Source organism: Hyaena hyaena, unplaced genomic scaffold (genome assembly GCF_003009895.1).
Source record: "Hyaena hyaena isolate Hyena2069 unplaced genomic scaffold, ASM300989v1 scaffold_98, whole genome shotgun sequence".
NCBI classification, from domain to species: domain Eukaryota; kingdom Metazoa; phylum Chordata; class Mammalia; order Carnivora; family Hyaenidae; genus Hyaena; species Hyaena hyaena.
In genome coordinates, this window is record NW_024080730.1 from 916,195 (window position 1) to 937,607 (window position 21,413).

The 21,413-nt window shown below is 52.1% G+C and overlaps 1 protein-coding gene across 8 annotated transcripts in view; it reads right to left on the reverse strand.

The window, feature by feature from the left end:
• The window catches only part of KMT5B (lysine methyltransferase 5B), a 54,407-nt gene extending 36,372 nt beyond the window's left edge, over positions 1-18,035 (reverse strand). The window contains exons 1-2 of one of the 8 annotated variants that reach the window (XM_039235482.1): positions 17,382-17,556; positions 947-1,156 (exon numbers count right to left, since the gene is read on the reverse strand). The gene's annotated coding sequence lies outside the window, so the exon portion shown is untranslated. Of the gene's footprint in view, positions 1-946; positions 2,975-3,302; positions 3,331-17,381; positions 17,557-17,666 lie in introns of those variants that run through there. The other 7 variants (XM_039235481.1, XM_039235486.1, XM_039235483.1 and 4 more) reach the window with 7 other exon arrangements.
• Positions 18,036-21,413: the final 3,378 nt, after the last annotated feature.

Consider the following 21,413-nt stretch of genomic DNA (forward strand, 5'->3'; position numbering starts at 1 on the left):
AACCCACAAACTGTGAGAACGAACCTGAGCCGAAGTTGGATGCTTAACCAACTGAGCCACCCTGGCGCCCCTCAAGTCTCATTTTTTAAAAGTTTTTTTTTTGTTTTTTTTTGTTGTGTTTGTGCTTGCTTTTGCTTTGTTTTTGGAGAGAAGAGTGAGTATGTGTGAACAGGAGAGGGGCAGAGAGAATCTTAGGCATGCCCCACACCCAGCATGGAGCCTGATTTGGGGACTGGACCGTGAGATCACGACCTGAGCCAAAATCTAGAGTGCATCTCCCAGGCGGCCCTCCAGTCTCACTTACATTGCAGTCAACTGATACTACTTAGTCTGAGCTGTTAAGATACTAAGGTGTCACTCCATCAGTCACAGAACGTGGCTGAGTTCCACCGGTGTGACTGCACGTATGGATACATTCTAGCTGAGGCTCCCACACACTCCAGTAGTCCGGACAGTAACCATGAAGGCAAAAAACATTACTTAAGCTCACAAATGAATTTTGTAAAACCAGGTCTAGTGAAACTATCAGAAATTTGGGAGCTATTTATAAATTTCTAGCTCACAATGAATATATACTCTACTGATTACGAGGTCATCGTCTGTGGGCTCTGGCCTCCTGAGGGCGGGCGCTGTTCCTGCTGGGCCCATCTCTCCCACAGACCACAAGCTGAAAGAACACTTACGTATTAAAGGTGGAGATGGAATTTCAAAAGCTTACACAGCTGACACTGTAGCAGACTGTGGAGAACCAGAGGCTGGGGACGCAGGAGGCTAGCAGAGCCCAAAGCCTTTCACGGCTCCCACAGAGGCCCCACGCCCAACACGGGCAAGGGCGCGGTCGCTCTGGCCTGGGACACAGCTGGCTTACATACAGATGCCACCATGGACTTGGCTTGGTTGGCACTGTCTGAACTAACCGGCCACTATATTCAGAAGTGAAAATTACCTGAAATGTATCCCAAAATTGGCAGAAAAAAAATTTCAAAGAGTAGTGGTCACTCCTTAAATGGAGTAACGATGACAAATCTTGCTCTGTTCCGATTCCCAAGCACAGCCGACCCTGAACAACATGGGTCCACTTCTATGCCCACTTTCTCCGATAAACGTAGTCCAGCACTGTGTGTGTCTCCTCTTTCTTAGGATTTCTGGAGCTTTCCTGTAGAATACAGTGTATCATACATGTAATATACAAAACTTGTGTTAACCACTTATTTCGGAGATATGGTTTCCTGTCAACAGTGGACTTGTGAGTAGCTAAGGTTTCGGGTAGTCAAAAGTTGTACGTGGAATTTTGACTGCACGGGGGTTCAAGGGTCAAGTGTGTAAAACTATCAGGAAAATGATTAGACATCTATTCTACTCCAGTTCCAGGCCCGGAGGATAGAGCAAAGAACAAAAGCAGGTGTCTGCCCTTACTTGTGCTTATATTCTAATGAAAAAGTCACTAGGAAATGACAAATTGGCAATGAAATGCCAGCACCTTGGAGAAAATAAAGCGGTTTCTAAGTGACAAGGGGTGTTTCAGGTGACGCAGGGGTGGGAGGGGAAAGGGGAGGCCGCAGAGGGGACAGTGCACTAGGCAGAGGGCAAGCACCCGCCGAGGGACAGAAGCAGTGGGTGTGCAGAGGCCCGGTGGGGTGAGCAGGGAAGCGGCGGGAGGGAGAGCAGAAGGGGTGCTAGAACAAGTAATGAGGGGTGTCAAAGCTGCTGCTGGGACCTGGGTGTGGACTCGCAGGGACGCGGAACGCAGGACTGACGGGCCTACGTCACGACTGTAAAGGCCCGCGCGGGCCGCTTGCTATGTGGAGGGAAGCTCACAAACAGACGCTTGCGAAAGCAGATCTAACGAAGCCACTGCGAGAAGGCACCAGTTAAGAGGCTACTGCAATGTACCAGTGGCCTCGGGCAGCGCAGATGGGAAGAAGATACCAGGCTGCGGATCCTTCCTGAAGGTTCGCAGACAGGCTCTGCGAGCAGACTGTGGGAAAGAGGACTGACAGGCCTCCCAATGGAGGCGCAGAGCTTGGGGAGGCGGCGAAGCCTAGAGGCAGCCCGGGCTCTGGCGGGGGTGGGGGTGCAGACGCTGGGTTTCGGTCACGTTTGAGATGCCCAGGAGAGACCAAGCAGAGAGGCCAGATGGGCCGCTGGGGCCCGGGGCCCGGAGTACAGGTGCAGACCGGCCAGCGCACTAACGGATGAGACGCAATCGCCCAGGGGGTGAGTGCAGGCGAAAGAAGTCTCCGGACAGAGGGAGCAGCCCGCGGACTGGGAACCAGCAGCAGAGGCTGAGAGGAGCAGCTAGTGAGGGGGAGAAGCAAGCGCAAACAGGGGCCGGCGCTTCAGGAAGGGCGGGAGTGGCTCACAAGGCAAAGCTCTCTTAGGCATCAAAACTCAGGACAGGATGGGCCGCCGGTGATCTGAGAAAGGACTGAGGTCTTCAAACAGGGGCTCGAGGGGAGAGGGTTAGACGGCAGAGGGGAACACAGGGAACAATGAAGAGAAAGAGTCCTAAGTCCTATGCCGTTTGTTTCAAATGAGAGAAAGCTGCACACAACCGAAAGAACACACAGAAACTCAACTCAGGGGAGGGAGACGGGGGGAAGGTTGGTCTGAGCTCAGCAAGCCTTCAGGGTATAGAAGGGCTCTTTCTTCAACAAGTTTTTAAACAACCAGACTCATTCTCTGCAGGAGTAATGAAGAGCACCTGATCGTAACGGGTGGTGGTCCTGAGGGTGCCGCGGGGGGCCCTGTGCCCTCTACTTTTACGGGTGCTCACAAGAACAGTGCAAGCAGCCTCCACTGAAACACAGTTGAGACAGCACTCGGGGACAGCCAGTTCCCGTCCCGAGAGGGTCATCCACTCTGAAGTCAACAGGAGGGGAAGGAAGCACCTACTTCAGATTCTACTACCAACCACGAAGTGAAAACAAGGGTGGGCGGGTGCCTAGGGGCTCAGTCAGTTAAGAGTCTGACTTTGGCTCAGGTCATGATCTCGCGGTTCATGAGCTCGAGCCCTGCCCAAGCCCGACAGCTCACAGCCTGGAGCCTGCTTCGGATTCTGCCTCTGTCTCTCTCTGCCCCTCCCCCACTCGTGCTCTGTCTCTCTCAAAAATAAAAAATGTTAATAATAAAAAAGTTTAAAAAAAAGAGCTGCACTTAAAGAGGACGATATTTAAAGATTTACAGTTGTGTTTAAAGAGAAACTTTTTAGGGGCGCCTGGCTGCCTCAGTTGGTGGAGTACCAACTCGATCTCAGGGTCGTGGTTCGAGGCGTGTAGAGGTTAAAAATAAAAAATGTTTACAGCGCCTGGGTGGCTCAGTTGGTGAAGTGTCCAACTCTTGGTTTTGGCTCAGGTCATGATTTCAGTTTCTTGAGTTGGAGCCTCCCACTGGGCTCTGTGCTGATGGCGCAGAGTCTGCTTGGGATCCCCTCTCTCTGCTTCACTCCCTCGCCTCCACTCACACTGTTTCTCTCTCAAAAATAAATAAATAAACATAAAGAAGAATTTAAAAAGATGTTTATTAAAAAAGAGGAAACTTTTTATAACACCACTAAGAGGCACACCCCCCCATTCCAAATCACCCACAGCATTCCCAACCTAAAATTCACCCTCCAAACGTTTACAGTAAGTCTATTTATAATTGGAAAAAAAATTACACAAAAAATCCCCCCAATACTTGAAAAGTTTTCAAAGGAAAGCAAAGCCGTTTCACAGACAATGCGCTTGGTTCCCATCAAGGGCCTGCAATGCTCGCAGCAGTAACGGAGCATCAACAAACGTCAGTGTCCTGTCTTTCTACACTGTCCCTGTACAGACACATGGGCTATAAACTGTTCGGGGACTCCTGACTCAGGTGCTCAGGCCCAATTTGAAAACTCTGGTTCCAATCCTTTCCTACTTTAAGGTTTTGGACGTTTCTTCTTGAATGTCTTAAACACAAACGAGAATTTTAAAAACTGTGTCAGAAAAATGAAAACAATGATTTTGAATAATCAAGAATTTTCAATATAATTCCTATGACACTCTCAAGAATTTTCTAAGCAGGTGAGCCTGGGTGGCACAGTCAGGCGAGCATCCAACTCTTGATTTCGGCTCAGGTGGTGATCTCAGTTTGTGAGATCAGTCCCCAAGTTGAGCTCTGTGCTGGCAGCATGGGGCTTGCTTGGGATCCTTTCTCTTCCTTTCTCTCTGCCCCTCCCCACTCATGCAGTCTCCCTCCCTCTCTCTCTCTCAAAATAAATAAACCTTAAAAAAAAAAAAAAAAAGAAAAAGCATTCTCTAGCCAGATTACATGTTGAACTGGTCTCAGATAGCTTATCTTAGAGAAATTATCCTACGGCAAAGAAACAAGTCCCATGTGGTTGAAAAGGTAGCACACATTTTTAGTGTTTATTATTTATTCTGAAAAAGAGAGAGAGAGAGTGCTAGCAGGGGAGAGGGGCAGAGAGAGAGGGAGAGAGAATCTTAATCTTAAGCAGGCTCCGTGTTCAGTGTGGAGCCTGATGTGGGGCTCAATCCCATGACCGTGAGATCACGACCTGAGATGAAATCAAAAGTCTGATGCTTAATCACTGAGCCACTCAAGTGCCCCTACAAATAGTTTTAAAAAGCAGGTTTAAAAAAAAAAAAAAAAAGCCTGCCGAGGACTTTTCGAAAACTTTACTAAGAACAGAGCAAACAACTTTCAAGTGATTCAGCTACAATACAGTAACAAAACAATTCAAAACACCAAATAGTTAAGAGAATTATCTCTGGAGAATGAGATCACAAGCAATTTTTTTGTTTCACGATTATTTTTCACAAGGTACAGCCTTTTAAAATGAGCATGTATTACTTTTATAACAAAAATTTGAACACAAGAGATGTTAAAAGGAAAATAAGACCGACATCACAAAAATCCTTCTGCATCATTTTTATACACGTTGTTAAAGCCAATTTCTAAAACCTTAAATACAGCAATTCAAACATGAGGGAAGTCTAACATGTCACTGAATACTTCCACAAGTTTCTGACGCCTTTGCTTAGGGACTCTGTGACATTCAAGGGCCACAGTCCCAGACTTCCTGGAATTTTATTGTTAAAATAAGCACAAGGAAGACAAACACAAATAAAAAGCATAAAAATGAAAGAAAGCACTGTCCAGAGAGAACACAAAACACCTGCCCTCCCAGTAAAGAACAAAAGCGCCCTCACTGGGCCAGGAGGGACTTCGCAGGCTGGGGTAGGTGCCAACGAGGTCCCACCAGTGAAGCATAAATCCAGTTTCCCTTCTGGGGCCTCCGTGCAATGGCGGAAACAAAAATAACACTTGGAAATTGTTAAGAACTACCAGTAACACAACTCACCTTGCTGGTCCCAGAAGGCCCTGCCCCTCTGTCCCCTCGCTCCAGCTAAACCCGCAGGCCCAGCCCGGCCCGGGTCTCATCCCGCTAGTGTGCCAGGCGTGTACGCAGCCTCTGTGCCTGGGATGCTGTCACGCTGCCCAGCGGTCCCCCCAACTCCCAGTCCCTGAGCCCACGGGCTGCCCTGTTCGAAGGTTTCTCTTCCATGGTGCCTGTCACAACTGTCCTCACTTCTTTGTGTCATTACTTGACAACACTTGGCTTCCCCACTGCACGCAGGCTGAGGGGCACGCTGCGATCGCTGGGACCTAGCACAAGGCCCGACAAACCACAGGTCCGTTCATATCACATCTCCCTTTCCAGGCTCAAACCTAACTGCTACGTATAGGCCCAATGGGTGATTAGTGCTCTCTTCCGAATCTAAACTTACAAAAGGAACTTTAGATTCAATATACAATAATATATCAAGGAATTGCAAATCAGTCTTTATCAAATTATGCCAAATCCATCTATAATCAATACATATCCAAAGTTCTACGGAATTCTAAAATAATAATTTATACTATCAGGCCAAAAGAAGAAGCCCCCCGCCTGGGTGGCTTAGTCGGTTAAGCGTCCGACTTTCGCTTAGGTCATGATCTCGCGGTTCGTGGGTTCGAGCCCCGCGTCGGGCCCTGTGCTGACTGCCAGCTCGGAGCCTGGAGCCTGTTTCAGTCTGTGACTCCCTCTCTCTCTGACCCTCCCCTGCTCACGCTGTCTCTCTCTCTCTCCTAGAAATAAATAAAACATTAAAAAAAAAAAATTTAAAAAAAAAAAAAAGAAGCCCCCGTAAAGCTCTCAGAAGCACGTGATCAACAACACCCCATATTGCAATGCAATAAGACTGTAATACACTTTGACAAGACAGTTACTCACTTGCAATTTGTTAGAAAACTATCATGAATTTATGATCAGACCTGTAAGCTTACAACTTGCCCTAAGAAATACTGTCAGAAAGAAGTGTCATTTGGGAAGTTACACGACTACATATCATTTCTGCTCTTTTTCCAGCTTTTGTAGGGTCAAACCTATCAAGAATTTTGCTCCAGCCACAACTTAACAGTGTCCTCAGGCAGCCTCAGGTGGTGAAGCCCCTTCTGAGAAGAGATGGCACCTGTCTGGGAGCAATTTCCCACAATGCCTCCTAATGCTCCATCCACCCCCTTGTAGGAAAAACTGAGGCCAGAGACGGGATTAGGACTCATGCTGACCAGCTGTGCTGAGTGCTACAAGGAGACTATAGTAGGGCTGGAAAACGGTGCCCAGAGGTATCAGGGCCTAATCTGGAGCCTGTGAATGTCAGTTTATAAGGAAAGGGGTCTTTGCAGAGAAGTCAAGTTATGGGTTCTGAGATGAAACAGGTTATCTGAGTGGCTCTAAACGCTATCACAAGCGACCTTACAAGGGAGCAGCGGAGGGAGATGTGACACCACGCGCCCAAGAGGAGAGGCAAGGATGTACGAGGGGGCGGAGGCGAGGGATAGACTTCTCTCCTACAGCCTCCAGGGGGAGCCCTCCCACACCTTGATTTTGGCCTTGTGAACCAGCTGGCAAACTTCTCCCCAGCTGAGAATACATTTCTGCTGTCTTAAGCCACCAACCTTATGGTAATTTGTGACAGCAGCCACAAGAAACTAATATAGAGACCGTGACAAAGGTAAACCGAAGTAAAAATGCTTCACAGTAACCAGATCCCCAAATCATATAAAATTGCAATGTATCACAGGAAAAACTTATAAACACCTTTAAAAAGTTGTTTTAAATATATTCTTAAAAACAATTATTCTTCCCCTTCAACTGCAGTTATAAATCATGGCGACAGAAAGAGAGAGATACAGATTTCGGAGATAAAGCTAGTATCTCACACATTTTGCTGATGCACTGTGCTTTAGCCCCAGATAATCAAGACCTTCCGGAGAAGTGTTACGAACGAACATTTTTTTTTATACGTACATACACATTTTACAATAAGAACGAAAATCAAAACTCACAGATGAGATTTTTCATGTAGCAGAACGTCAACAATTGCACGACACGCACTACCGGCAAGTCCAGGAGCAGACAGCACAGCACTGAAGCCTGCGTGTGGGCCCCTGATCTGCTACCGGACACATAATCCACCCTCTCTAATGGCTTCAGTACAAAACACATGGATTCACAGGCCCTTATTTAGCCACATCCAATAGGTATCACAACAAAGGATTCGTGTCTCCAATGGTCTCGGCAGGTATTTCCAAAGTAAAGGTTTTAGCTGATGCAGTTGTTGGGAGAAATTCCACAAAAACAAAACAAAACCACCTGCTTCCCCATCTCTCCACGTCTGATCCACCTGCATCCCTGGTAGGACCTGTAAATAAAATCAAGGTTGCTTCCTTTGTTACTCTTCCCGGAGCCCCAAACAGCATTTGACTTTTCTATAAACAGATGCCACCTAGTGTCAAAAGTCTGTAAGTACAGCCAACAATTCCTCAGAAGCGACCAGGTAAGTAGAACAAAGAACAATCCATTCTCATAGGGCAAAGACAAGGGGGAGGAAAAACTTCCAGAAGATGACTCTTGGGCCAGGTCTTAAAGGCCAAGACTAAGTCTGCAAGGGGCAGACTCTGCAGGAGGCAGAGCACAGAGAGTCAGGATGTGGCTCTAGACGGGGTCGATGCACACAGTTCCACTCCGGCCCCATTCATGACTCCCTGGTGGTACGGCCATGGACATGTCATCCAACCTCACAAATGCCTCGTGAGTACAACGAAAATACCTCCATGGTTTGGCACAAGGATTAAACAAGCAGAAATTGCTAATAAAAATAAAGACCCCCAACTGTCCCCCCTTTTCAGGTAACAAATGCAAAAATGCACTGTTCACAAAACTTACAACGATCAAGGGAAGGGGGCGCCTGGGTGGCTGAGTCGGTTATGCGTCGGACTCTTGGTTTTGGCTCAGGTCATGATCTCATGGTTTGTGAATTTGAGCCCTGCCCTGGGCTCTGTGCTAACAGCACAGGGCCCGCTTGGGTTTCTCTCTCTTAACTAACTAACTAACTAACTAAATAAATAAATAAATAACAAGCAGAAATTTCCCCTCCATCCTTTATCCTAGAGAGTTATGACTCAAGAAAAAAATCATATCACCATATCTGTTAAAAAAGAATACAAATTTTCAAGAGAATAAAAAAGGCCCAGGGTGCTCATTTATGCTGCAGAGCTGGTTACTGCTCCTAATGAGAAGGAATGTGACTCTGGCAACAATGTATAATTAAAAATCATAGCAACTACACCTCACACATCAGCATCCAGAGGGACTGCAGATTTTGTTACAGTGGAATCCCGCTTGTTATGTTTCTGGTGAGACGTCTTTTCCCCACTGTAACTCCGCTTTTTTTTTTTTTTTAAAGATTTTATTTTTAAGTAATCTCTGCTCCAATGCGGGGCTTGAACTCACAACGCCGAGATGAAAGTCACATGCTCCTCCAACTCAGCCAGCCAGGTGCCCCACAGTAACTCCACTCTTAAATCAATAAATAACACTTCCTCCGCTTATTACCATTTAATTCTCACATCCTGTGAAGTACAAACTTTTTCGGGGGGGAGGTCATACAGAGGAAAGGTTGCAGAATTTGATCAATTGTACTCCATCAAGTATCCCAGTGGTAGAAGCGCAGGTGACTGGAGGCAGAGAGAAAATTAAATGCAACAGTAGCAGTGGGTAGACCGAGGAAGATAAGGCTCTGGTGTTTGCAATGGAAGGTTGGCAAGATTTGGTAACAGATCAGGCACAGGCGGGGAGACCCGGAAGGGACGCGGAGCCAGGTCAGAAGTCTCGAGCTGGGGAGACTGCAGGGCTGCCGCTAGCTGAGTCAGGGACTAAAGAAGGAACAGGTTTGCAAGAAAGATGAGAAAGTTCCCATTGAGAAGGGGTCACAGCCCAGGCGAAGCGGTCACAGACATGAGAACTGAGGAGAAAAGTGGGGGATGGGAAGAGAGTAACAGTCACAGAAGGACCTTACCGGTTCCCAAGCATTTCAGCATTCTCTCAATTCAAAGAATCACAGAACTTCAGAGCTTTCGGTCTTCGACTAAAAGAAACAGGCTGAGGGAGAGAACTGCCCTGCCCAAAGCGATTCACTCCTGACAAGATAATATGCTACCAATACGTGAACCAAAGAAAAACATGTCCCGAGCTTTATGATGGGCAGTTACATGGAAGGAAAGGAAGAGGGAAGAGCGAAGCAACGCCATGGGTGAGCGGCGCCCACTCGGTCTGGGGAGACGTGCTGTTAGGTGCCTGGCTCGGGGTCCAACACGGAGCTACATAAACATCTGCTCAAGACCCGAGCGCGGAACAGAACGCAGTGGGGGTGGCCCGGCAGTCCCGGCCACGACAGAGACCCCTCTGAGCCCATCTCCCGGGCACCACTTTCACAAGACTGCACTCACCGGCACCCGGGCACCGCGCTGGAGCACACGCACCACGTCACTGGCGCCCCGCGGCACTTTACCACATGACACGCGCTCCACGTGTTTAATGCTCAATAAAAACATCACACTCTCCAATGCGCACTTTACGTACAGTAAGAGTATTAAACGTGCACAATAACATACACAACACCCCCGCTGTCATCCCATTTTACAAACGAGAGCGGGCCTTAGAGAATCCGAAACAAGTTAAGCCAAGGCTGGGTTACGAGCCTGTACGCTCTTGACACCGTGAAGGAAGCGGTACAATCCTGACGCAGGCAATATCTTAAAACACACTCTGCCCGTATCTGAAGAGTAAGACCCCAGAACCAAAGAGGTGCGGCTCCTAAGTTCACGGAGCTCAGAGGGCAGTGTGGGAAGAGAGCCCAGGAAGCACGGAATTACAAACTGTGGTAAGAGCTTTAAAGGGAACAAAGAGGGTGTCAGGAGAGAGAATAATGCGGGAACAGACTTTACACTGGATGACCAGAGAAAATAAAAAGCACAAAAATAGAAAAAAATCACCCCTCTTTTTTTGGGGGGGAGGGGGGTCAAAAACACTCCTGGTACCTATTTACATTTACATCCACCAAATATTTTCTGAGGCAACTGGCTTTGTCTGAAACCTTTTAGACCCTGAGTAAGCTCTGTTTTTGTTTCTCTTTTGAAGGGCAGAGAGCTCTCCGCAGGGCCTCTCTAGCCCCAGACTCCACTGGTTCAGCGGCTGGAGGATCAGGCCCCCCTTTACTCCTCAGTGGGCAGAACTCCATCTTCCTAAGAGTAGGTTGGTTTTCTTGCTAAAAACACATATCCTTCCACATCACACAATATCGTAAGCATTTCCTTGAAAATGCAAACACTCCTCAGAGATCATGACCCTGTATGAGCTACTGCCACCCTGTTCTACAAATCAGACCGAGCAAGTGAATCACTCCGCAGACTCAGCCGCCACCATCTATCAAGAACCTACTGGGAGCCGCGGGGCACTGTTCGCGGTGCTGGAGGGCTGCCTGTGGCCACGGAACGCTAGAGGGCGCGTGCGAGCTTCAGCCTTCGGGAAGACGGGGCACAGCTAACAGCGGAGACCACGCGAGTCCAAAGGGAAGCCCGTGAAACTGAGTATTTGAAGAACAGGGCAGATGGTGCGGAGTGGAAAGCAGGATGGCCCTTCCCTGAAGGGGCCTTCTGCCTGCGAGGCAATCCCGGTGCCATCAGCGACCTGCAGGGCAGGAGTTCTGATAAAGATGCTCAAGTTTAAAACACAGATGTTTGTTTCACCCTAACACCTGACAGGGTCACCTGTGTGGCAATCCTATGCGGTAGGTGAGACGGGCATTAACGCTACAAATGAGGTGGCAGGTCAGAAACAGAGTTGTTTTCCTAAAGCCAAACCGCTATTCAGTGGTAAGGCTGGGTCTAAAACCCTAGTGTTTGAATCGAAGTCTGGGGGTTACTCCAATACTCGAGCCACGTGCAACACCCACAAATAAAGAGGCTCATCACCAGGGAAGGCTCCCCTACGTCTATTTACCTTTTGGGGGGCCACGGATATACTCTAGTCTCCCAATTCTAAACCCAACTGATTGTAAGCTACAGATCAATTCAGTAACATTTCCAAAAAAAACATGAAAAACTATATAGCATATACAGAGAAACCAATTAGAGAGATACCAAAATAAATTTTTTTAAAGTAGGTTTCATGCCCAGCACGGACCCCAATGCATGGCTTGAACTCACGACCCTGAGATCAAGACCTAGGCTGAGATCAAGAGTCGGACACTCAACCAACTGAGCCACCGAGGTGCCCGAGAGAGGTCAAAATATTAAAATAGCTCTTAGAAGCAAGACAATAGGCTAGCAATTAAATGTAAAAGATAAAATATAATTTAGAATTGTAAGTGATCTCGAGATTAAAGTTCAGCTGAAAAAGCTGAGGTGCAACGTCTTACACTGATGGAGCAGACTGGAGCCCAGGCACTGGTCCTGACCCCGCGGTCCCTCCTCCAGCTTCAGAACTATACTAACAGAGTCGTAATTGCGTACAACCCCAGAAGGCTGTGTAGCGTCTGAGTTTGTCTCTCACACACGTCCGAGAGCCCCAAATAAGGCTGGCACAGGCGGGAGCCAGAGGCAGTAAGTGACCAAACTGGTTCTAGGAACCCTTTAACATGATGGACACAAAACCGTGAAGCAAAACAATTTAAACCATCAATGACTGGAGAGCAGTGACTTTTTTCCTCGTCTCGTGGTAATGTTTTAGAATGCAAATCACTCACTATAATAAAAATAACACATCCACTGTAACTTACTACCTCCAAGCAATACAGGCGTCAGAAAAAAAAGTTGTTGTGTTAAGCTAACGTTTGACATTAACGTGGCTTTACATAATTACATAACTCACCTTGTTATGAGTCTTTTCTGTACGGATGGATTCTCTCCACGGCATTCCTTTAAAACAGTAAAAATCAGGACACCTGGCTCAGTGGCCCAGTCTGTTAAATGTCTGACTCTTGGTTTTGGCTCATGTCATGATCTCACAGTTTGTGAGTTCAAGCCTCCATTGGGCTCTGTGCTGACAGCACAGACCCTGCTTGGGATTCTCAGTGTCCCTCTCTCTCTCTCTCTGCCCCTCCCCCGCTAGTGTATGCACATGCACTCTCTCTCAAAATACACTTTTAACAAATTAAAATACAAGGGTGCCTGGGTGGATCAGTTGGTTAAGCAACCAACTTCGGCTCAGCATGATCCTGCAGTTCATGAGTTCGAGCCCCTCTTCGGGCTCTGTGCTAACAGCTCAGAGCCTGAAGCCTGGTTCGAATTCTGTGTCTCCCTCTCTGCCCCTTCCCTGCACATGCTCTCTCCTCAAAAAAAAAAAAAAAAAAAAAAAAAATTAAAAAATTAAAAATACAGTAAAACCTTGGTTTGCGAGCCTAATTCATTCAGGACACATACTTGTAATCCAGAGCACTTGTATATCAGAGGGAATTTCAAGAACCACTGGCTCAGTTGTGATCATGTGACATTTGGCATCACGTACTACTCATATTACAAGACACTGCTCGTTTATCAAGTTAAAATTTATTAGAAATGTTTGCTTGTCTTGCAGAACACTTGCAGAACAAGTTACTTGCAATCCAAGGTTTTACTAAAATCCTATAATGCAGTTAAATGAAAATATATGTTATTCAAATCTGGGAATATGTCCTTTGATCGAAATGTTAAGTGACAAGAGCTTTCTTTCATTTAACTAGGAAAAGATGAACTCACATCACATTAATAAATACAGGGGTAGATATTGGTCAGGAATGACCTTTCCTCTCAGCCAAGACTTCTATATTCTAGAAAACACCAAATTAGGGGGAAGAAAAAGGACTACAGTAATAACTAAAGTACAAACAGATTTGTAGAATTTGCAGTGAGAGGCGGGGATGATGGAGAGTTGGTAGGAAGGTTTTAAAAGAAAGGTGTTAAACTTTCCCTCATTAAAAATCCTTTAGGGGAGCCTGGGTGGCTCAATGGGTTAAATGTCCAGCTCTTGATTTTGGCTCAGGTAGTGATCTCATGGTTCGTGGGATCAGGCCCTGTGTCAGGCTCTTCACTGACAGTGTGGAGCCTGCTTGGAATTCTCTCTTCCTCTTGCTCTGCCCCTCCCCCATTCTCACACACCTGCACACCCACTCACTCTGGAAATAAATACACATTTAAACAAAATCCAAGGGTGCCTGGGTGGCTCACTTGGTTAAGCATCCTACTTCGGTTTGGGTCATGATCTCACTCGTTCATGGGTTCAAGCCCCATGTCAGGCTCTGTGCTACTAGCTCAGAACCTGGAGCCTACTTCAGATTCTGGGTCTCCCTCTCTCTCTGCTTCCTCCACCACTCTCTTTCTCTCTCAAAAATAGATAAAACATTAAAAAAAAAAAACCCTTTAAATCCTTTAGACAGGGGCATCTAATTGGCTCAGTCAGTAGAGCTTCCAACTCTTGATCTAGGGGCCATGAGTTTGAGTCCCACATTGGGTGTATAGATCACTTAAATAAATTTAGGGGTGCCTGGGTAGCTCAGTCGGTTAAGCGTCTGACTTCGGCTCAGGTCATGATCTTGCGGTTCGTGGGTTTAAGCCCCACGTCGGGCTCTGTGCTGACAGCTCAGGGCCTGGAGCCTGTTTCAGATTCTGCATCTCCCTCTCTCTCTGACCCTCCACTGTGCATGCTGTCTCTCTCTCTCAGAAAAAAAAATAAAACAATAAAATTTTTAAATAAAAAAATTTAAATGTCTTTTTAAAAATTTTTGTTATGTTTTACTCATTTTTGAGAAAGAGTACAAATGGGGGAGGGGAGGAGAGAGAGAGGGAGACACAGAATCTGAAGCAGCTCCGAGCTCTGAGTTGTCGGCATAGAACCCGACGCGGGGCTCGAACTCAGGAACCATGAGATCATGACCTGAGCCTAAGACGGATGCTTAACCGACTCACCCATCCAGGCGCCCCTACTTAAATTAAAAAAAATTTTTTTAAATCATCTGGACAAAGCCCTAGGGTACTCACTCCTTACTGTTTGCTAGGACCCCGTCCTTGTACAGCTCATTCAATGGAACTCAGCCATTAAAACTTCAAGGCTTAACTCACATTTCAAACTTAAGAGCTCCAAATATAAAGCTGTTTTATGAGTTCAAAGTTGGCAGTCTACCCAAGAAATCACTTTTCAAATCACTGTTCTAATGCTTAGAACACCCTAATGATTGCAATTTAAAGTGCATTAGCTCGTTTTAATTTTGTCTTGTAATAATTTGGGTTTGTGCTTCTTACAACAATTAAAACCACTTCCTACACCAAGACATGTCAGTAAAATAAGTTTTTCCCCCAAAATAAAAACTAAAACTCAGACTGAAAAATTAAGTTACACCCAAATAGAAAACAGCTTTTTACTGCATCTAGTTGTACCTGAGATAAAACTAGCCCAGGCTCTCTCCCTGTTTACTCAACTTGTCTACAGACACAACGTGTCACAGGGGAGCAAAGACACTCGGTCCCCTGCGTAGAAAACTCAAAAATGACAGTGTCCTAAGGCTAACATATAACGCAGCCCTGTAACTTTGGCTCCATGGAGAAGGATTTCGGTGAGTGCAGAGAAAATAAAGCTCATGTACGGTGGCAACAATATGAAAGCAGGTAGCCCACATGGCTCATCTGACAGCATTTGTTCTCAGAAGCCATGGGAAGGACGGTCCCGTGTGGACAGGGAGCCGTTCGCACACAACACAGGTCTCTGCGGCACAACCAGGCCGCATCCTCACATGCTCCGTGGAGAAAAATCAGATTGAAGCCCAGGTTTATAGGACCCAGGGGAAGTGACACACAGCGGCCCATACCCACAAAACACTCTGCTCGGACACACGACCAACCTGCGACCACCTCTTTCACATGATGCTCTGCTCTACCCCCCAACCCTCCTCCACTCGCCCCCAGGACACCTCTCAACCCTCCTCCACTCGCCCCCAGGACACCTCTCAACCCTCCTCCACTTGCCCCCAGGACACCCCCCAACCTTCCTCCACTCCCCCCCAAGACACCCACTGATATCTGGTTCAAATACAGAAAGCAGTTCAATGTGTCTGGGAAGACAGGTGAACGTACGGGCAAGAGAGAACCTGGAATGACTCTTGAAAGCATCTGGTTTCAGAGTTCACGGGTACAGGACTGGGTCCTCCCCTCATCTCCTCTTGAAGCCTAAGTATCCATAATATCCCTTTCACGCCCAAACTAAGTTGCTTTGTTTTCAAGCAAACGTTTTCAAATAACATTAAAATGGACATCTTTCGAAAACTAAATACAAGCTACTAAGCTCACGAACTTGGAGATTCACGTTCATCAAATGCCTACTAAGCACTTACGCCGCACCTACCCCAGGCTGAGGAAATAAATGATAACCCAACAAGTTCACAAGAAAGCCGAAGGGACGGGCAGATAACCAAAACGAATACCAAGTAACAACTGCTCAGAGCGGCCGGAGGAAGTGTGCGGCCTCGGGAGGGGCAGTCCCGGCACTGCAGGCAAGGGCCCGCCCGCAGGGAACCGGTCGCCGGGCCTTTCTGAACGCCGGGGGGGGGGGGGGGGGCGGCTAGGAAGGCCGGGGAAGAGGTCACCAAAAGCGGCCGGGCACGGGAAGCTCCGGGCGCTAGAGCCTGGGAGGGGGGCGTAGAAGGTAGAAGGTTTAGAGACTGAGAGCGGGAAACGGGCCGAGCTCCCCGGCGGCCTGGGATTAAGCGTTTGTGGACTTTACTCCCGGGATACGCGGAGTCCCGACGGCGACCGGGACACACCTGGGTTTCAAGCTGCTAAACGTCCGGCTACAAAATAAGCTCGTACCTACAGCAAGTAACTCTTTGGGTACTTTTTCAACGTGTGCAAGTTGCCGGCAGTGATTTCAGGCAAAAACGTTCCCCTGCTCTGCCCTTCTCCAAATACCTGGGCTTTTACTAGCCATCTTCAAAAGTTACAGGCGTGTCCCCGACAGCCAAGACTGAAGGTAAAGTGTCTTCCACTGACGGCCCTGCGCGGCGTCTCGGGACCCGGACGCCCGCGTTCGCCGGACTCTCGGCCGCCGCGAGCAGCTCAAGTCCCGAAGCGCCCTGACGAAGCGCCCCGACCCACCACGACCAGCGACTCCTCTGCCACGACTCTGCCCGAGACCGCCCCGCGGGACTCCAGCTCTCCCGGCGGGTTCCTCAAAACCACCTTCAAAGAACACACGGCCACCTCCTCAGCAAGCCCCAGGAACCCACCCGACGGATCGGAAGGGCGGCTCCAGAACGGGGTCAAGGGAGCCCGGAGGCAGAAAGAGGCGGCGAGCACACCTGCCCGGCTCCAACGTGCTCCCACACCACGCGCGCAAGCGGGGTCCCGCTGTCACCTTGAAATCACGCCCCCCCCCCGCCCCTCACAGGTGGGAGCGACGCCGATACCCATCACCTGTGGGCTTGCAGGACGACAACCGACACTCTGCGACGACGGCCGCGGCCCGAGGGGGGCCGAGGCCGGCGCCGCTGTCAGCGGAGGGACGGGGAGGGGTGGGGGACGCGCCCCGGAGGAGCCCTGAAACGAGGCTCGAGCCCAAACAAAAACAACCCGAAGTGGAGCGCGGCAGAGGTAGCAGATTGGGCGAGCCCGATCGCGGCTGCCCATTGGAGAAGAGGGAAAACAGAGTCCCCCAATCGCGAGCGGCGGGGCTGCTCCCCTCGTGCGGCCGCGGGCCGCCCCGGCGCTGCCCGGCCCCGCGCTGCCCGGCGGCCGCTACCGCTCCCTTCCGGCGGCGGCGCCCACTGCAGGGCCCGCGCCCCCGCCCGCCGCCGCCGCCGCTGCCGCCGCCGGCCGGCCCGCCGCCGCCGCTGCCGCCGCCGCGCCCCTCCCCCGGCCGCCGCCCCCGGCGCCCCGGCCCCCGGCCCCCACCCGGCCCGGCGCCCCCGCCCGGCCCGCCCCTAGCCCGCCGCCGCCGCCGCCTCCCGGCGCCCCCGCACGCCCGCGCCGCGCCAGCCCCCCCCGCTCACCGCCGGGCGCTGCCCGCTCCTCCTCGGGACGCGTCGCGGCTCCGCGGCCCGGCCGCCGCGCTGGGGGGGGGGGTCCGCGCTGCCGGGCGGCACTTCCCCGGCCCCCCAGAAAATTAATCACCAAAAAATAATTCCCGAGAAAAATGGAGAGTAAAATCCAAGATGGCGGCGCCTGTCGCCGCAGCACCGCCCGCTCCATCCGCTGAGGGGAAATAAGTCCCAGCCGCGGCCGGAGCCCCCCGCCCCCACCGCGCCGCGCCCCCGCGTCCCCGCGCCCGGCCTCACCTCGCCTCTCGCGCGCCCGCGGCGTCCCAGAGGCCGCCTCCGCCGGGGGTCCGCGTCCCGGGTCCTGGCGCCGCGCGCGCCGCCGCCGGTGTCTGGGTGCCTTCACCTCATAGCCCCGGAGCCTCGCCTCCCGCGCCGCAGACGCGTCGCCGCCCCCGGTGAGCCGTCCGGACGCCGCCCGGGAACGGTGGAAGGACACGAAAAAGAGTGCCCTCGGCCGGGCGGAGGGACACCACTCGGCTCGCGCCACCCCTGCCGCCTCTGTTGCTTTTACGGGACTCGCGGGCGGGGGGGGCGAGAGGCGGAGAAACACGGCCAGGAAACGAGTTCCTTGCTGGGTGCTCGCGGCGGCGGAGGGACAAAAAGCGAATTTTGAGGGAGACGAGCTGAGTCGTCGCCTCGCTTCGCTCGCGGCGGAGGGATCCGCGCTGAGGGTCGGCAGGGATCCCTCCGCCCCTCGTTGCCCTTTAAATCGCGGCTGGAGGCGGCGTCGCCGCGCGCCCCTCGGGCGCCACCTCGGCTCCAGTCGGCGTTGCTCGTTCGCCGGCTCCCGGCGAGGCCTGTGCGCCTGTTCCCCCGTGCGGCCCCTCCGCGCCGCCGCACCCGCCGGGGAGAAGCTCGCGAGCCTGGGCCGGGGGCCGCGCCGGGGGGCGGCCCCTCGCCCACCGGTGTGCCGGTGGCCCCACGGAAGGCGAGCCTCTTTGTTGTGGGAGTGGGTGTCGCTGGAAGCGGATACACCCTTAATGACCGTGTGGGCAGCCGGAGCATTCCGACGCGTAGTGGGGGAGGGAGCGTGCCCTCACCAGGCCCCGGGCTTCCCGGCGTCAGCCGGCCCTACTGTGTGCCTGCCGGGCCCGCCGGGAAGCCGGGCTACTTCCGCTTCTCCCCCTGCCGGAGCTGCAGTCCCCCCGCCCCGAGCCCCCGCCCCCAGGACCTCCGGCAGGTGCGCGATGCTGGTCCCCTCCGGGCCCGCCCCGCCCCTCGGGTCCTGCAGTCCGGTACTAGTGGCTGCAAGACTGCGATCCTGCGAGTAACCTGTATTCCGCCTCTACCGCGCCGCGGGCTCCGCTCTCCGCTGCCCTGGCGCGTTAACTCTCCACCAGCCCGGGCGGTGGGGCTGGGGTGGTTCTCGCTTACACGTGTGGAAACTAAGGCACAGAGCCGGGAGGCGACCCCCAAGACAGCTAGTCAGGGCTTGAGCCAGACCCCTTCGTCCAGCACGGTGGTGACAACTGGACCTCAGGAAGGCCAGTTGTCGCAGAGGGGCCAGTGCTCGGGGGTGGCGCCTGAAGGAGGCCCCCGGGCAGCGGACACCCCACGGGAGGCTGGGAGTGTGTTGGGAAAAGGGGGCCAACAAGGCCAAGGGCTTGGTGCGGAGGGGAGAAGGGGGAAGAGGCTCTGGCGTCCTGCTGGCAGGGCAGGTGGGTAGATGGACCCCAGAAGGAGCCCCATGTCTGCCCCGGTTTCCCCGGGATCCCCAGAGCCTGGCACAGAATGGGCACACCATAAAAGATGGTCCCGTGGATGGCCACAAGGGCTGTGGGCCAACTAACACCGACACAGGTGCTTCCCTCACTTTCCCTCCTTGACCTTGAGTAGTAGACGGGACGCCGATTAGTCCTTCCACAGACGGGAAACTGAGGCACAGTGATTTTCCAAGAGCCTGCGCGTAACAGGCAGAGGCGGGTCTGGATCTTCAAAACCAAAGCTCCTCCCACTGCCAGCACCTTCCTGCCCCACTTCCCCCTCCGGAGGCCAACTGGGCTTGGGAGGGGGAGAGCGAGCGGTCTCACCACCCCTCTAGGAAAGCAGAGCCAGGCGCAGAGCCTGGCTCCTCCTGGGTCAGAATTCACCTTGCCATGTTCCCCTTTGCAGACACAGCTAACAAATGAAGACTGGTTTTGTTAGTTTCTTTTCTTTTTCTTTTTTCTTTTTTTTTTTACTTTTTTAAATGTTTATTTAAGAGAGAAACAGAACATGAGCAGGGGAGGGTCAAGGAGAAGGGGAGACACAGAATCCGAAGCAGGCTCCAGGCTCTGAGCTGTCAGCACAGAGCCTGATGCTGGGCCCGAACCCACAAGCCGTGAGACCGCGATCGAAGTCAGCCGCTTATCCGACAGAGCCACCCTGGTGCCCCAGGTTTTGTTAGTTTCTGATTCGTCATTAAACTTTCTTTCCAAGATGTTCATAGCGCTTGCCTCCAAATACTCAAATTACATCCCAGAAACCCAGAGATTGCCTTTGCCACCCCTCCCCCGTCAGATACCCCCAGGAGGCGTGGGCCACCCTAAGCCAGTGGGTCTTGGTGCCCAGGTCCCAGGTCCAGCCATGCCCAAGCAGCCCTTCACAGCCCTGAGCAGAAGTGTCCTCCCCGCGCCAAGCCTTCTGGAGTTCACCCCGACACAGACCCCCGGGGCTGCTACTCAAACCCCTATCCCTACAAAGCCCCCAGACTCCCAAGGCACTGGCACCCACATTTCTTCATGGCCCAGGGCCAGGCCAAGTGTTCTGGGCAGTGACTTGCAAGGGAGCAGGCCGGGCTCACAGCCCGGGGGGGAGGGGCGCAGGGACAGATGTGTGGACCCAAGCACCACGTCCTCTTAGCCTCCCTGGTTCTGAATCTGTCCGTCCCTCCATCCCCTCTGCATTGCTGGCTGCTCTTCCAGCCTTAGCCAAGAGGCTCGGGGTGGGCCAGAGTTCTTGGCACAGCTTAGTTGGGGCTCAGGACCTCAATAAAGGGAGGCCAGGGCTAAGCTGGGCAGAGGGCACAGCCCGGAGCGGTCCTCCTGGGGGAGACTGGAAATGTGACTTCCCTGCAGTGAGCGTGGCCAGCTGGAGGCCTCCTGCTGCCAGCTGGCAGGGGAGGGTGGATGGGAGACAGGAAGTCGTGTGGCCAGGCACCTGCCCAGCCCCCATGTGATAGGAGCCACTGGCATTTACACTGTGAAGCTTCTGGATGCCCCAAAGTGGAAGGTGCTAAGCCACAGAGGCAGTGGGGGCCCCCACCAGGCCTGGACAGATGGAAAGATATTAACAACTCTAAAGAAAGACTGAGTTGGCGGAAGGGGCCCGGCCAGCCCCGGAAGCTCCGGGAGTGCCAGCCCGGCCCCGAGCTGACCCGGGAGCGGCACCCTTGCCGGGGCACTGGCCGAGGCCCACAGAGCCTGGTCCAGTCCTCCCAGCAGGGCCCCAGGGCACGCCAGGGACTCCGCCTGGTGCCACCACACCCTACAGCACTCTCCAATTCCCCCCTTCAAAGGCCGGGTTCCCCCAGCGACTGGCTGGCGGGGATCTGCTTGGTGGAGCCTTGTGCCCGCAGGGAGGGCCTCCGGGTCATGCTGACCCCAGAATTCCAGGCTGGGTGGCAGTGGCTTTTTGTACGTTGATGTGTTGACTTTTGGACACTGCACGTGAGTGTCACCAGCCCCCGAAGACCGGGCTTTTCTGATGAGAGCAGGTGTCCAAGACTAGCAGGAGGTGGACAGGGGGCATATCCCAGGGCCAGGCCGGTGCCCCTCTGGACGGCTGCTGGGTCCCCGGCCGGCTGTCTGGGCACCACTAGGCCCCTGCACCGTCCCTGCGTTCCACCTGCCCCACACTGCTCACCTCTCCTTTGCCAGATGAGGAAACGGAGCCTCTGAAAGACCAGGTGACCTGCCCACAGCCACGCAGTCAACAGCAGCAAGACTTACGGCGGCACCAGTCTGACCTGGGTTTGAATCACAGCTCTAAACTTACCAGCCGTGC